The sequence below is a fragment of the Haliotis rufescens genome, unplaced genomic scaffold (assembly GCF_023055435.1).
Source record: "Haliotis rufescens isolate VD_foot unplaced genomic scaffold, xgHalRufe1.0.p SCAF_2, whole genome shotgun sequence".
Classification (NCBI taxonomy): Eukaryota; Metazoa; Mollusca; class Gastropoda; order Lepetellida; family Haliotidae; genus Haliotis; species Haliotis rufescens.
Window position 1 is genome coordinate 28,508,932 of NW_025963890.1, and position 15,419 is coordinate 28,524,350.

A 15,419-nucleotide genomic window follows, 5' to 3' on the forward strand; every position below is an offset into this window, starting at 1 on the left:
TTCACGGCTCTGCGATACCTTTTATACAATCCAAGTCTCAACTCCCTCTCCTTCTCTATTAGATGTTTTATGTTGCTTATTTGATGTACCATATTTTCTTGAGTATAGTGCGCACTTTTTTTAAAAAAACACAGCTGTGTAGAAGGGGGTGCGCATTATACACAAATTAATGAGTTTTGATGTTTTTTCCCCATGGAAAGACATTACCGTGAGCACGTAACACTGGAAATACCATGTCAACAAATTCATACTGAAGTTCGCAAATTTTTCATGTAATTACACTGTCTGGCTATAAAAAGTGTTCTTTGTATATCTGGACTTACGTTTGTAACTTATTTCATTAATTTTATTCAAAATTCCTTTTCATATTGTTTTAATTAATTTCAGCGAAATCGTGTGTGAAAAGATCGGAAGATCGCACAACTCACCGTTATTAACAGCAACCACGGTCAGATTACTGCTATTGACGCCTTGAAACGAACTTTAGTTGACAGAGAATGGATACATATATCATCAATGCAATACTTTGATTCATTAAAAGTCGTATTTGTTTTTGTTGGACGATTCTATGTCAACACGTAATTCTCGCGATCACGCCATCACGTGCACGGAGCCTTGACAGTGACTGGTCAGACTGGTTCCATGTAAAAAATAATACCCGGCAATATCGATCAGCTGCTTCGCTTAGGGTTATAATTATTTTAAATTTGTTTAGTAAAAGCTGCATCTAAATTAACAAGATATTGGAATATATTATTCCTGATAAAAAAATAATTTCAGATACAACTTTTGCCGATCCTTGCATTAAAATCCTGTAAAGTTATATCATTGGGTGTGTATTGACCGAATCACCAGTAGATTCCAAGAAAACGTGTGTACAGCTGATTGCTGTGTCCGGCTTAGTTTACGAGAAAATACACAAGGTAATCTTAATCCCTGGATATAAAGCAATGCCTAGCTGAACAAAAAATACGATTTAAACGGTAAATCAACATGTCTGGTGATTTTTTATCTCAAATTTCGAATTTGTACTGACGAAGTTTCTCATGACCCGTTCGTTTGCAAGACTTCGCTGAAGGGGTACAGTGAAATTTTTTTCTGCGCATAATATTCAAATTTCTTTTTTTTCCAAAATATTGAACCCGCTAGAGGGGGGTGCGCATTATACATGGGTGCTTACTATACTCAAGATAATACGGTAATCGAAATCCATCAACAGTTTCCATCTTTTCAGATGCTTCATCGAGCACAGGATATAAACCCATAATGTATATTATTATATTATATAATAGTGTTTAATTGATCTTGCTTCAATGTTTTGAGAGTATACATCAGCCTTATTAAATGTATATTATACGGCATAAATATCTTAGTAAGAGAAATGCTATCACCTTTATTAATTTGGACCCCCTCAAGGGTTGCAACGGGTGATACTCCCATATAAATAATACTGCAACGTCGACGCTCGTGTTTCTTAAGCCATTTAATTGATAGACCTGGTAATATTTCGAAGGCAAACAAGACTTCAATAATAAGTGTAGAAAGAGCAGGTATAGCTTTCAAGTTTCTTTAATATCATTGAATTCAGTAACAAAATTTAAAGTAACATTTTAATTGACCCGGTGCCGGACGAATCAATAACATATGACCTTGGTTTTCTGGCAGGGGAGCGACTAACACACTTTTTCGTTTTGAGGTGATATAAGCCCCGAGTACGATCCCACTATTTATTATCTTAGTTAATTGATGTCCCTTACCCATCATCACATATGGTGGGGTAATGATGATATTCAGTAGCCACTCAATTTTTGCTTCGACCATAGTCCATTTATTATCATCGTTGCGAGTAAGATTGTATGAAGTGTTTTTATTGAGTCTACTAACGTCGACATCGCTTAAATCTACTAGATTACCTGTGAATGTAACTTCTTTCCGCTTGTATACATTATCTTGTAAGTGTAAAGCGTATAACTTAATTTTTTATATTGTAATGATGAGAAAGATTCCGTTTTACCGCTATCGTATTTCTCATCTTTGACTGGGAGAGCTCTTAGAAGAGTTGAAGGACTTTCGAGTTGAATATTATCCGTCATACTTATCTGATCAAGATGGATGCACAACTCTTTATAGGGAACTAAATTAGGCAATTGAACTCCATGCGAAGTTTCGTTGGGTGGTATTATTACAACTCCTCCTCTATTAAGTCCAAGTGTTTCTGCTAAGATTGGGGCAAGAAGTAAATCCTTTTCTCCACTTTTTAAAATCGGCATCCCAGTCGACTCATTTTGTGTGAGACTAACTCCCAAAGGCTTAAAAAATTCATCATTGAGTGAGCAAACGCTGTAATACCCATCAGGTATAATGTGTTGTTTTCTATTTATAGATATCTGAATATTTCTTCTCGCATCACTTATATTGGTCCAATGCGGGTAATACATTACATCGCTTAGAGTGACTTCAAGTTGCCCAGCTGAGTTATCGATAGTATGAAGCAGTTGAATAGACTGACCATTTGTTATTCCCGGGAGTGTAACATACATATTAAATATACAAAGATACTATATTATAACTTAAATATGAAATCAACTTACATTACTAATCAGTCGATTTTAGTAAGTGCCTCTTGTGCTAAGTTTTTTGTTAAATTCCCTGATATCTTTGAAAAATACAGGGCCACGGCAACAATGGGTGGGAAAATGATGCATGATTGGTTCCACAATCCAATGCAATTTTGGCAGAACCAGTTAAACTTTGCTGTATGGTGCGCCACAACAGGATGCCCCAGGATTTGAACTAAATAAGTCTGTTTTATCATTTCACGTGTACTATCAGATTAGACGTATACTTAAAGAAATTAGTTCCCCATTACCACAGGATCGACCATAGAATTCCACAAATAATCTGTACAATAGGTTTGCGTATGAGCGTATTTGTCAGGAATTTAATATTTCTACGAGTAAAGATTGGCGTATTAAAGGACTTAACCACTGCCTAGGTGCTCCGTACAGTGGACAAAAAACTGTTTAAGAAGAAAGTGATGATTTAGTTAAAAAAAACAAAATCAACCATTCAATCCATTTAAATTGTTACAGAAAATCAATCTTTTTACAATTTTTGCATAATCTTAATCATGGCTGGGAACTTGAAAGGAACGATTGGAAAGGAGATCTTATGAGTTTTAAGAGTGGTTTAGCTTATATTGTTACAAAATTTGTGCAACTAAACAATACAGCAAAAGCTTGGAATGAATTTCTTTATGATAAAACAGAAAATAGTTTTACTAACCCAGCAGTTGTAAGAGTTAATGAATCAATAAGAACTTATGTATGGGCAATTCTTGGTGCACAATCACAAACACGAAAAGGAATAATTGGTTCTGGGACGGCGCTCGATGCACAAAAACAGTTTGTCGCAAACGTAGAGGACGCTATTAATTCACCAGTTGACATACCATCTTCTATAAAGCATTATCAAGATGTATTACAGTACGCTCAATCCAAAGTAGACTACATTTATGGGGCAGTACTATACATGTCTCCGAGTAATATGGAACTTAAGATCGGTCAAGTGATCGGCTATAATAATAATATTGTTATTGCTACCAATCAACAAAAAACAGGTATAAATTCAGATATTAACACCGAATTAATAATGCAAACAAACACAGGCGAAACGGGAATAGTCAAGCCACAGTCACCAACTGACGCATCTACTGACGCACAACCACAAGTGCCACCACATATTGCCGCTAAAAATCAACAACATATCTCTGAAAAAACAGCGCTTATAGAAGGTGGAGTCACGGCTGGTTTACTCATGATTTGGATAAATAGTCTTTAACGGATAAGTACAACAGCCCTGCAATTGCTACGATCAGTGCCCACAAGTTTTGACTAAGCCAAGTGGTGGTCTTAGCTAATAAATTCAAGAGCCAGGAAACAATACTCCCTATTATACCGGGAAGTGCAGATGCGGCTTTCCCAGCGCTAATCCTAATGCTTTTAAATGCTTTTCTATCCACTCTTTTATGCCATTATAATCACTAGGTGGTGTGGGTGGTCCGCTGCCACCAGTTAACGCGAGAGTCAAAGTCGATATAACAAATCTCTATGCGGTTAAAATACTGGCAATGGTTATCCCCTGTTCTCTGAACAATGTTTTAATTTTATCTGCCAGTGTAGTATCATCTTTGAGGACTTGATTGATAGTTTCTCAAATTCGACAGATTTGTGTACGAAGTGCCTTTGTATTACTCGAAGCTGCTTCGAGGCGGGCCGATCTATCATCTTCTAAGTTAAGCAATCTTTCCACAACGCAGCGTCTACTGAATTCATCACCAGCCTGTTCAAGTTTTGTTTTCTCATAAGCTATATGCTTGTCGAGTTCAGATAGCTTGGTTATATTATTGATGAGTTCTCCCCTGCATTGTTTGCATTGCCTTGTCAAGGCCTCGTAATTCCCTAATACTGAACCCTGAGGATGGTGGTACCTGTAACGGAAGATCATCAATGGTGGTCAAGATTTCGCCAAATCAGTCCGAGGCCCGCTTCGAGCTTTCTTCCAAATTATTTTTATCTATGGCACAGAGTTCAGCACGCACAGTCTTAAGGACCTTAGTAGTCTTCGCAGAAAGTTTTGCTCGTGAGTAATCTACAAAACCTAATTCATTACGAACAGTGTTGATGCCATGTTTACTGGCTATCGTAGACAAGGCTAGGGGCTTACGAGTACGGGGAATTCATAAGATCAATCCGAAAGCGAGCAGTCGCAATATTCCTTTACTATCTATTGTAAACTTTGAATAATCACGACCAATAGGAGATTTTAAGGCATCGTAATAATTATTAACAGCTGGTTTCGAAAGTTCATCGTTAAGATTCATAAAGCTGGTTTCATCAGTATACTCTTCAATGTACTCGGGTTATCAAAGTTATCTAGATTAAAATCATCCATTTTTATACTAAACATAAGGTTACATAATTTCAATATAACAATATAACAATGTCTTCGAAAAACCCACAACGTAGACTTCGGGATCCATTAGGGGTCAAAGCAATTCGTCAGTCTGTAACTATAACTAATAACCCGAGTACCATTGATCAGAATCAAACACTTCTGGTTCGCTTTCCTAATCTCGGCGCACACGATGTGTTAGTTCCGGGAACTGCCAGACTATCATTTACAATTAGTTTGAATTCTCCCAATGCTAGCAGAGAGCTCGTTCAGAACATAGGTTGTGCGATTGTTAAGAAAATTGCGATTAAAATTAGCGGTAATGAAGTTTTGAGTATTGACGACAGCGATGTATATTTCTGTTACATGGATCTCTGGAGAATGGCTAAAGAACGGGAAAATTTACATTACCAAGGTATTTGTAATCAGAATGAATTGAGACTGCATGTGGGTGCTGATAATGGCGATAATACCATTGTAGGAGATAAGGCTGTTGCTGATGCATTAGGTAACCAATTCTATATTCCTCTCGACTTTGAATTACTAGATAGTCACATGTCCTTCTAAGCATCCCTAGTAACCAGTATACCAGAAGTTTAGCCATTTTGTACGATCGCGTGCTTCGACACCAAAAATCACCAGGAACACAAGAGGTACGACGTGGAATATTAATCTAAACGTCCCTGCTAGATCTTTGAAGGGTATTTTAATGTTGTTCAAGGACCCCTCTGAAGCATTTCAAAGAGATACCAAGAAGTTCTACAACCCCAATATTACAAAAGCAGGCCACAAAGTTAACAAAAATTCAAAGGAGCCACTTGGCTCCTAAAAATTTTTTTCAAGGAGCCAAATAGAATTTCAAGGAGCCAAGACAAAATGTAAGGAGCCAAAAGTAATGACTTGTAATTTAACTGAGCTTTCTGCATAACAAAAAAAAAATCCATTAGTTTGAATAATCAGTTTTATATCATGAACAACAACTGTTGACGTGTTGTTGAAGCTTTTGAGTTTTTCAGACAAACAAGCTTTAGAACATTGTGTCAGTAACATCATCTGACAGTTTACTGGTGCCAGTTGCAGGTTTTGGTTCATCGAACGTGTCGGGTTATAGCGAAAACGGCACCTCAGCAAAACGTCACCGGGCGAAAACGGCACCTCGACTCGAGCGAAAACGGCACCTTATTATTTTTTTTACCTTGGTCAAATGAATGATATTAAACTTACATTGTAACTTGCAAAGGCCAATAATTGTGAGATGTTAAAACAAGTTTACATTAGAAATTAGCCTCTGCTCCAACTATAATCCAACTTAGCTTATACGCACCTCAACTTATGGTGAAAACATAACATGCTTTGACGAAAGATATCAGAAATTAAACTCACATCGTCTCTTACAAACACAAATAATTGTGAAATAAAACAAATAAGAAATTAGCCCCCTACTCCAATTTACTCACCGACTTTTATTCACTATACGCTTTGAAGTTTTAAGTACCTTTACTCAATTTAAGCTGAAACTGTATTTAAGAGGCCTAACATGGTGCTGTCAGATCACAATTATTCACAATGGCCTTTCGATGTGTTGCATGCGAGAAGAATGACAGAAAAAAAATCAACATGCTGTATCATGTGATAACTGTGACCAGTGGAACCAGACTTTCTATGGCCCGTTATAGAGAAATTTGCCGTACTGACTTCCCTTTCCGCTGTGTGAAATGCGTAGCTCCCGTCATTGAAGAGGTGATCGGTAACTTTCATGTCAGTTTCCAATCAGAAGATGCTGAAGAAATGAGAGTACCAAACCTATCGGAAATTCACATAACGGCTTCAGATGTACTCAATACATCAAATACCATGTAAATAAACCCTATATATTACTACACAAATCGTTGTTATCGTTATTAAACATAGAGGTTCCGAATTCGCCCGACACATAGTAGCCGTTTTCTCCAAATGCGGTGCCGTTTTCACCAGAGAAATCGGTGACATTTTGCTGAGGTGCCGTTTTAGCCTGCACCCAACGTGTCGACAGACGACGAAACTTCCGTGTCAGCTTCGCCATTCAAAGCATTCCGTATTATCTTGAGTATACTGCGCATTTATTTCCAAAAAAAACACAGCTGTGTAGAAGGGAGTGCGCATTATACACGAAATAATGAGTTTTGATGTTTTTCCCCCATGGAAAGACATTACCGTGAGCACGTAACACCGGAAATACCATGTCAACAAATCCATACTGAAGTACGCAAATAAATCATGTAATTACACTGTCTGACTTTAAAAAGTGTTCTTTGTATATCTGGACTTATGTTAGTAACTTATTTCATTAATTTTATTCAAAATTACTTTTAATATTGTTTTAATTTATTTCGGCGAAATCGTGTGTGAAGCGATCGGAAGATCTAACTAACGGTTATTAAGAGAAACAACGGTCAGATTACCACTATTGACGCCTTGAAACGAACTTTAGTTGACAGAGAATGGATACATTTGTCATAAATGCCATACTTTGACTCGTTAAAAGTCATATTTGTTTTTGTTGGACGATTCTATGTCAACTCATAATTCACGCGATCACATGCACGGGAGCCTTGACGGTGACTGGTCAGACTGTGTGTTCCATGTAAAACCATGTAATACCCGGTAATAGCAATCAGCTGCTTCGCTTAGGGTTATTATTATTTCAAATATGTTTAGTAAAAGCTGCATCTAAATTAACAAGATATTGGAATATATTATTCCTGATAAAAAGAAGAAGTTTCAGGTACATTTTTTGCCGATCCTTGCATTAAAACCCTGTAAAGTTATATCATTGGGTGTGACTTGACTGAATCACCGGTAAATTCCAAGAAATTGTGTGTACAGCTGATTGCTGTGTCCGGCTTAGTTTACGAGAAGATACACATGGTAATCTTAATCCCTGGATATAAAACAATGCCTAGCAGAACACAAAAATACAATTTAAACGGTAAATCAACATGTCTGGTGATTTTTTATCTCAAATTTCGAATTTGTACTGACCAAGTTTCTCATCACCTGTTCGTTTGCCGGACTTCGCTTAAGGGGTAGATATATCTACGGTGTAAGTTTTTTTCTGCGCTTGGTAGATCTTTTCGAATTTTTTTCAGGGGTGGATATTTAAAAAAAACTTCACTTGCCATCGGACAAGTTTAAAGACAATTTTCACTTGCCCTGATTTTATTTTTACTTGCCCAAATAATTTCAAAATAAAACTTCAAATAATTAATGGATCTATGTGTTTATCTCTTTCAACACCGTAGGCCGGTTTTCCGGCCAAGCCGTAGTCACGTCAAAATAGTATATATTTGTATGGACCTACCTATAATATCATTCATTTATTAAATCTATCACATTTCACAATGTCTGAAATACGTATTCCATATCAATTTATCATATTTTTATCAATAAATCAAAAAATTATTCACTATTTCCCGCGATGTTATTGAAAATATAATTCTCGGACACACATTTCAACAACGGGTCCACATCCAACATGTCAAAGAGCAAAATAAAGACGTTTTAAACAAATCTTTAATATATTATACAAAGTAATAAATAAATTCAACAAAAATATATCTAAAAGTAATCAAACTTACATCTAAGTTATTATTTCCATCTTTTCGTGCGATCGCGTGTAATGTAAGTCAAATGACATCTCGGCTTTCGTCGCCTTAAATTCTCGGCTCGGACACGATGTTTATTACTAAAGAAAATACGGTATTCATCATTTGCCGATTGACAACGATTTGTTGTTGTTTTGACTTGCGCAAATATAGAAAAACACTTCGTGTTTTTGAACGGCGAAACGACCGCCTTAGCTGTCACCTGGGCGGATGTCGTACAGCGCATGCGTGGGTACTAAACTCTTAACATCGTTAGTGCATTACTTAATAACGGAAAGTGCTTCCTTCATTCCAGGTATGGAGCTTCATATCGAAAGCGAAAACAGAACACATGTCCAACAGTGATTTTGTCGATGTTATTATGTTCTGATATCGATTTTTTTCACTGAAGTTACCACACTTATATTAAAAACAATCTTTTATGATATCTTATGACAAGAGATATTTAGTCGCCAAACTTAATTAAAGACAAGGAGCCAGTTGGCGACTGACATGAAAATACCAGTCGCAAAATACAAAATTAGATCGCCATGGCGACCAATTTAGTCGCAACTTTGTGGCCTGAAAAGTAGAACTGACTATCGAGGGCGTGCCTAATCAACTATATAGTCAAGGCATGCGATCATATCAACAGTGGGATGAGATTAAAAATAATATAAAACGAAGCGCAGAAGTTAACGAGGTCGTGAAAGATCTAACTCTCGGGGATGTATCGATGGCTGAATTCCTTACCACGAAGTATGCGCTATGGCTCAACATGTGAACCACAGATGATGACCAACTACACGGTAGTGGGCCGAGAATAGAAAATGCTAGTGGGGGTGTTAGTATACAAATAATGAAGCTCTTCGAAGCGGCTGGTAAATTAAACATATATTTGTACGTGATTATGGACGCGCAACTTGATATACAGAATGGAAGATTTGTGCAAGCGATCTATTAATAATCTTTTACCTAAAGAACCGCACTGCGCTATCATCTGCGGGCAAACGGGTTGTGGAAAAACAGCTTTTATTCTAGATATTTTACAAAGTCATTATCAGGATGTTTTTGACCATATTATTATTTTGTGCCCGACTATAAGCGTTAATAAAACATACCTATCGAGAGATTGGGTAATGAATAATCCGGGAGTGTACAAAGTTGATCCGGGCGATCGTTTACAAGACTGCTTATGAGTATGTCACTAAAAATACAAAGGAGAATCAACCCTTTTCATAATAGACGACTGCAGTGCGAGTAAAGAACTTACCAAAAAGAAAGATATGCTTTCGTATTTAGCATTCTCCGGAAGACATGCTCAGCATAGCGTTTGGGTGATTACTCAAAAATACAACTCTGTCCTGAAAGATCTGAGAGAGCAGACCAAATGGGTAGCACTGTTTCATTGCAAAGACCGAGATTCATTTGAGGAGTGAGTACATGAAAAGGATGTTATTTATACCAAGCCTGAACGGGATAAAGTCAGAAAACTGTTAGCGGAAACGAACCACTGTAAACTTGTATTAAAAACTGATCAACCAGCTGCTTATGCAGTTGCTTAGCAAAAATATAGCAAAAATAGCAACTGCTGAGCAAAATTACAGCAACTGCTAAGCAAAAATATGGCAAATATTAGCAAATATAGCAACTGCTGAGCAAAAATAGCAAAATTTAGCAAATATAGCAAAATTTAGCAAATATAGCAAAAATACAATAAATTGAACATTAGCGGTTATTATGTAATAATGTGGTTTGAAATTCTCAATCTTTTACAACAGTTTATTATTTCAGGGTGTATTGGATATGCCATATTTTATAATGTTAGACTTTAATATCTCCTTAGGTATTACATTATGGAATGCGATGAACTTATCGAACAAATGCTCAAAGAACCTGATCAACATGTAGATCAACATACAGATAAACATACAGATAAACATAGAGAAAGAAAACGCGGCTTTGGTAGCCGGTGGAAAATGTTCCCAATATTTTGGGGAAAATTATACCACCGAACAAATTGATAACATGACTGATGAAGAAATTAAAAAACTGTATGCGTGTTACGAGTCTAGAGTGGGAGCTACCATGACTAAAACAATAGGGTCGGTTATGTTACAACTATACACAGTCGTAGTTAGTACGTTTCTCCGGCAGAACACCGCCCGTATTTGTGCGAATCTCTCAAGAAAGACCTATTCATCGAACACGCTATAAGCGCAGTAAGCTGTGAGTTTTATCATAGATATAGAATGTTCTTAGCGCCACTTACCACAGCTTTAATAACGTCAATTTAAACATACGTGCCCACTTACTAAAAATGGAGACTCAAGTGACACCACAAGTGAACAAGGAAATAACACCGATTGCTCAACAGATTGTGGAATGAGGAAATACCAGCGATTGCACAACAAGCCAGAGTGACTAAGAATCCTCGAAATGTCGCAGCTGGTAGGAAGGGTGTGCTAGCGAGGAAGTCAAAACTAATATACAATTCAAATATTGAACATAGTCGTCCGATTTAAACTTGGGCTCCCTATGTACTAGGGGTTGTTGCTATAGCAGCGGTATGGTTTTAAAAGACCGGAGAAGAGAAAACACCACCCCTGATTACACAATCACAACAAGCTATTGGATAGGATAGGATAAGTTTTATTCCATACTGAAAGGCCTCAGACCTATAGTACAATTCTGTTTTCAGGGGGGTTACAGATCTGTTTAACAGGTCATATTCTAATTAACATAGCATGATAAATGAACATTGATAGATTTTTTAGAGTATCTTTATCAGTTGTTGACATGATCGTTGTAAATTTTTGTAGAGTGGGATGTACATAACCAGGCAGATCAATATATTTTCTTCTTAGGTGGTCGTATTTTGGACAAACTGACAGAAAATGAAACTCATCTTCACTCACATTTAAATCACATTGCTCACAAATTCTCAATTCTCGGTCTATGTTTCTATGCCTGCCTAGTTCGATCCTAAGTCTATGAGAGCTGCATCTAAATTGTGCTAAATGTATTCTAAACCTTTTAAAGTTGATGTCAAACAAATAGTATTCTGGGGAAATTGTTGTCTTGAAAAGCTTGTAATAATTGCATTTTTCTGAACTTAAAACATGCGATGCCCATTTTTGCAAGTATATATCCTTAAGTCTTTGGCGTAAAGATACTAAAAATAAATCTGGATTGTTTGATACACATTGATTATGCCAAACATACCCATAGCCGCAATCATTTAATAACGACTTAACATCATATACCCAATTACGGATTCCATGTTTTTCATACAATAACATCATATTGTAACATTTTCTAGGTAATCTATCAATAGGCATTTTAAGAATCTTGAACCAATACTTGAGAATTCTAATATGTTGAAATATGTAAAGTGGTACACGTCCACATTCACCATATACCATAACACTCGATGTAGAGTTTTTTACGCCAAGGAATTGTTTACAAGCATATAGATGGACCAGTTCAATAGGTCTGTATTCAGTATGCCCCCAGACCTCTGCTCCATATAAAAGAATTGGGAGTAATTTTTGTATCAAATATTTTAAAAAAGGTTTGATATGAAAGATCAGTGAAAGTTTTTAAACTATGTAAGATTTCCATTATTACCTTTTTTGCCTGCATTGCTGCATTACTGGTGTGGTAATTCCACGATAATCTGCCTGTGAAGGTTACCCCCAGATATTTATAAGAAGTGACAATTTGTAACGGTTGTGAGTTGAAGAACCATTTTTCCCTACTTGATAGTTTATTTCCCTTTTTGAAAACTAACACTTTCGTTTTCTCAGTGTTCACTTGGAGTTTACAATTAGAACAGTACAGCTCCAGTTGATCTATCAAATTCTGTAAACCTTTTATCGTACTAGAGAACAGGACTATATCATCAGCAAAAAGCAACAGAAATATCTTAACAATATCTGGATGCAGCTGTATACCATCAGTACAATTTTCCTTAATTTGTGCAGCCAGTTCATTGATGAAAAAACAGAACAGGAAGGGGCTAAGAATACAGCCTTGGCATACACTAATGTTACATGTGAAGACATCAGAGTATATTCCCCGATTTTTAACACATGACTTTACATTTTGATAAATAGTTTACCCATTTTATTACTCACCCCATTTGAAAGAAACAATGACCACATTATATTTCTGTTTACAGAATCAAAAGCTTTTTTTAAATCAACAAAAATTGCATAAAATTTTCCACCTTTTCTCTGCATGTATTTGTGAATAATCGCATTAAGTACGAAAATATTATCCGAGGTTTAATACCCTTGTCTAAAACCTGCTTGTCCTTTCGAAATTTTATCTAATGAATCTGACCAAAAAGTAAGCCTTTTATTAATAATAGAAATAAATATTTTGCTAAAAACACTCAGAAGGGTAATTCCTCAATAATTTTTGGTAAGCGAATGCATCACAAGTTCAATTAGAGTTAAACCCTCATGTAATATTATAAAAGCATGACTAATCCAGTTACAGATGGTAAAATGTTGGTGAACGCAACGTATCATTCAGCGGTGGTCAGCGGCTTGGCCATTGGCTATGCCCGTATGGCTCAAATGATATATAAAGCCACACCACCCAAGCTAGATTTTAATGGTTATGATATCGGTTTGATGATTCTTGATATTGGATTGGCAATGGCAACAAAAGATATGCTCATCAAACAAGGGCTTATCCCAGAAGACATAATGGAGTAATTAAACATTTGAATATTTTATAAACATATAGTATGGCACAGGGGTCCGGAAAATTTAAAATCCCAATCGGACATTTGCATTTAGGCCACGCCCCCTGCAAATAGCGTATTTTAGTACGACTTTTTACACACACATTACAAGTTGTTACGTATTCATAATATGATGAATTATGAATTGTTTCAATTTAAATTGTTTAATTCACCTGACAATTAATAACAAATAAGATTTTTTTTAAACTAAAGATTATTTAAAAACAAGACAGATAATATAATCATAAATACTAAAATATCGTTAATAGCAATAGTTATTTGAATACTTTTTTCATCTGTTCTTAATTATTGACCATAAAAAAATTTGATATCGATCGTCACAGAAAGCAAAATGGCGGTCAATCAAGATTCAATATACGACTAGCTACTGAAAACAATCAAATCTGCAAATCCTCATTGTATGTCAACCAAGTGAAAGTCGTTAGCCACGACTTACAAAATGATCATTCAGACTTTGAGGGTTTGGCAGATCCGCTCGACCGATTTGAATCGGTCGACTGGCTGTTGTCACGCTTTCGCTTCTTGTCTGAGGTTACGTATCGTAGCATTGTGAGGATAATGAGGTACATCGATGATGCAAGGTATTTATGTAAAGTTGTAAACACATTTTACTCAAATTAACAAGATGTTCTCAGTAATTAATCCTCGATTAATCAGTGTCAACTCAGTTAATTGCCTATTACAGTGATTGACCGATACAATGTATTTGCAGCAATCAAAACAAACAAAGCTTGTCAGTGTAGATAATCTTCATTGTGTTACAACTGCAGACAGAAACTGCTCAGTCCTAACTGTTGATCACGTCCGGTCAAAATTGAAGAATGTCCGGACAATACTTTTTAAAATGTCCTGACAGAAAAATTTAAATGTCCGGTAAGCAATATTTTAAACTGGACATTTGAGATTCCCAATCGGACATGGTGGCGCATATGACGGTTTCCGGACCCCTGGTATGGCATCAATTGCGATGATGGTCGGTGGAGCTATTGTTAATGCTCTAGCTTTTTCGGGGAGTAATTTTTTATTTTCAAGTATGAGAGGAGAGGAGCTGAAAAGACATAATAAAGCATTAGAACAACTTGAAGTGGCCCAGTCACAATGGGCCAGAAATAGGATGTTAAGGTTAGATTTTATTAATGATGAACTGCGTAAAAAAGGGCATTCAATTCAAATGTTTAAGGATGTTGAATCTGCCATGCACAAATACTTCCTTGTTTATGGAAAGAAACTTGACCCAATACCTAGACCAACACTCTCTCAGTTTTATACACCGTCAGAGGCTCAGAAAGACCGCGAGATAGCATTTATAGTGATGGGATTGTCCACCGTGGCTATTTTTAGCCATGATCTATTGCGTATCATCCATTAATAATAACTCTGACTACTCAGCTATAAATAGTGCTGACTGGCTGTTCAGCTGTGTCAAGCTGACTGGCTGACTGTTGTCTATTTTTAGCTACGCATAAACAATGATCTATTACATATCAGCTAATCTATAAATAGTGATGACAACTATGACTCACCAGTGTAGATGTCATTTGCATTTAGACAAATGATATGATAGATGCATAACCATGAATCTGTGCAGATTTACACTCATGGGGAAGCCGATTCAATGCAACCGACGTTGTGTAGGTATTTACTGTGGTATCGATTCTTATTACATCAGATAAAAATATAATTTATAATACGTGTTCTGTATGTGGGATAGGGGTCAAAGGTCGTTATTGTTTATGTAAGAAACACGGTGCTGATAGGGTCAGGAACCAGATTATTTACACTAGGAAGAGAGATTACATCAACGGGAGGAATAGGTTGGGGAGAATACGTATTTAGATATATGAAAAACAACCATTTAGAGATTTGACTCATTTTGCATATACCATTAAACCACAATTGTTTTTTGTGAGAGTTGAAGGCTTTGGCAAAACAACATGGTCTACATGATAATTCTCGAAAGAGAAAAGCTGAATTGATTGATTTACTCGGTTTGGAATACAAATCCAGACTGTTAGAGAACTCAAAGCTTAAAGGATTATTAAAAAGGCTACGAACACAGCATTTTT

At 36.3% G+C, this 15,419-nt stretch overlaps 1 protein-coding gene across 2 annotated transcripts in view; it reads right to left on the reverse strand.

The window, feature by feature from the left end:
- LOC124110919 (IQ motif and ankyrin repeat domain-containing protein 1-like) overlaps nt 1-15,419 on the reverse strand; it is a 354,922-nt gene that overhangs the window by 237,347 nt on the left and 102,156 nt on the right. Inside the window, exon 1 of one of the 2 annotated variants that reach the window (XM_046470398.2) lies at nt 10,849-10,890. The exons of the other annotated variant lie outside the window; for it this stretch is intronic. The gene's annotated coding sequence lies outside the window, so the exon portion shown is untranslated. Of the gene's footprint in view, nt 1-10,848; nt 10,891-15,419 lie in introns of those variants that run through there. 2 annotated transcript variants of the gene reach the window in all.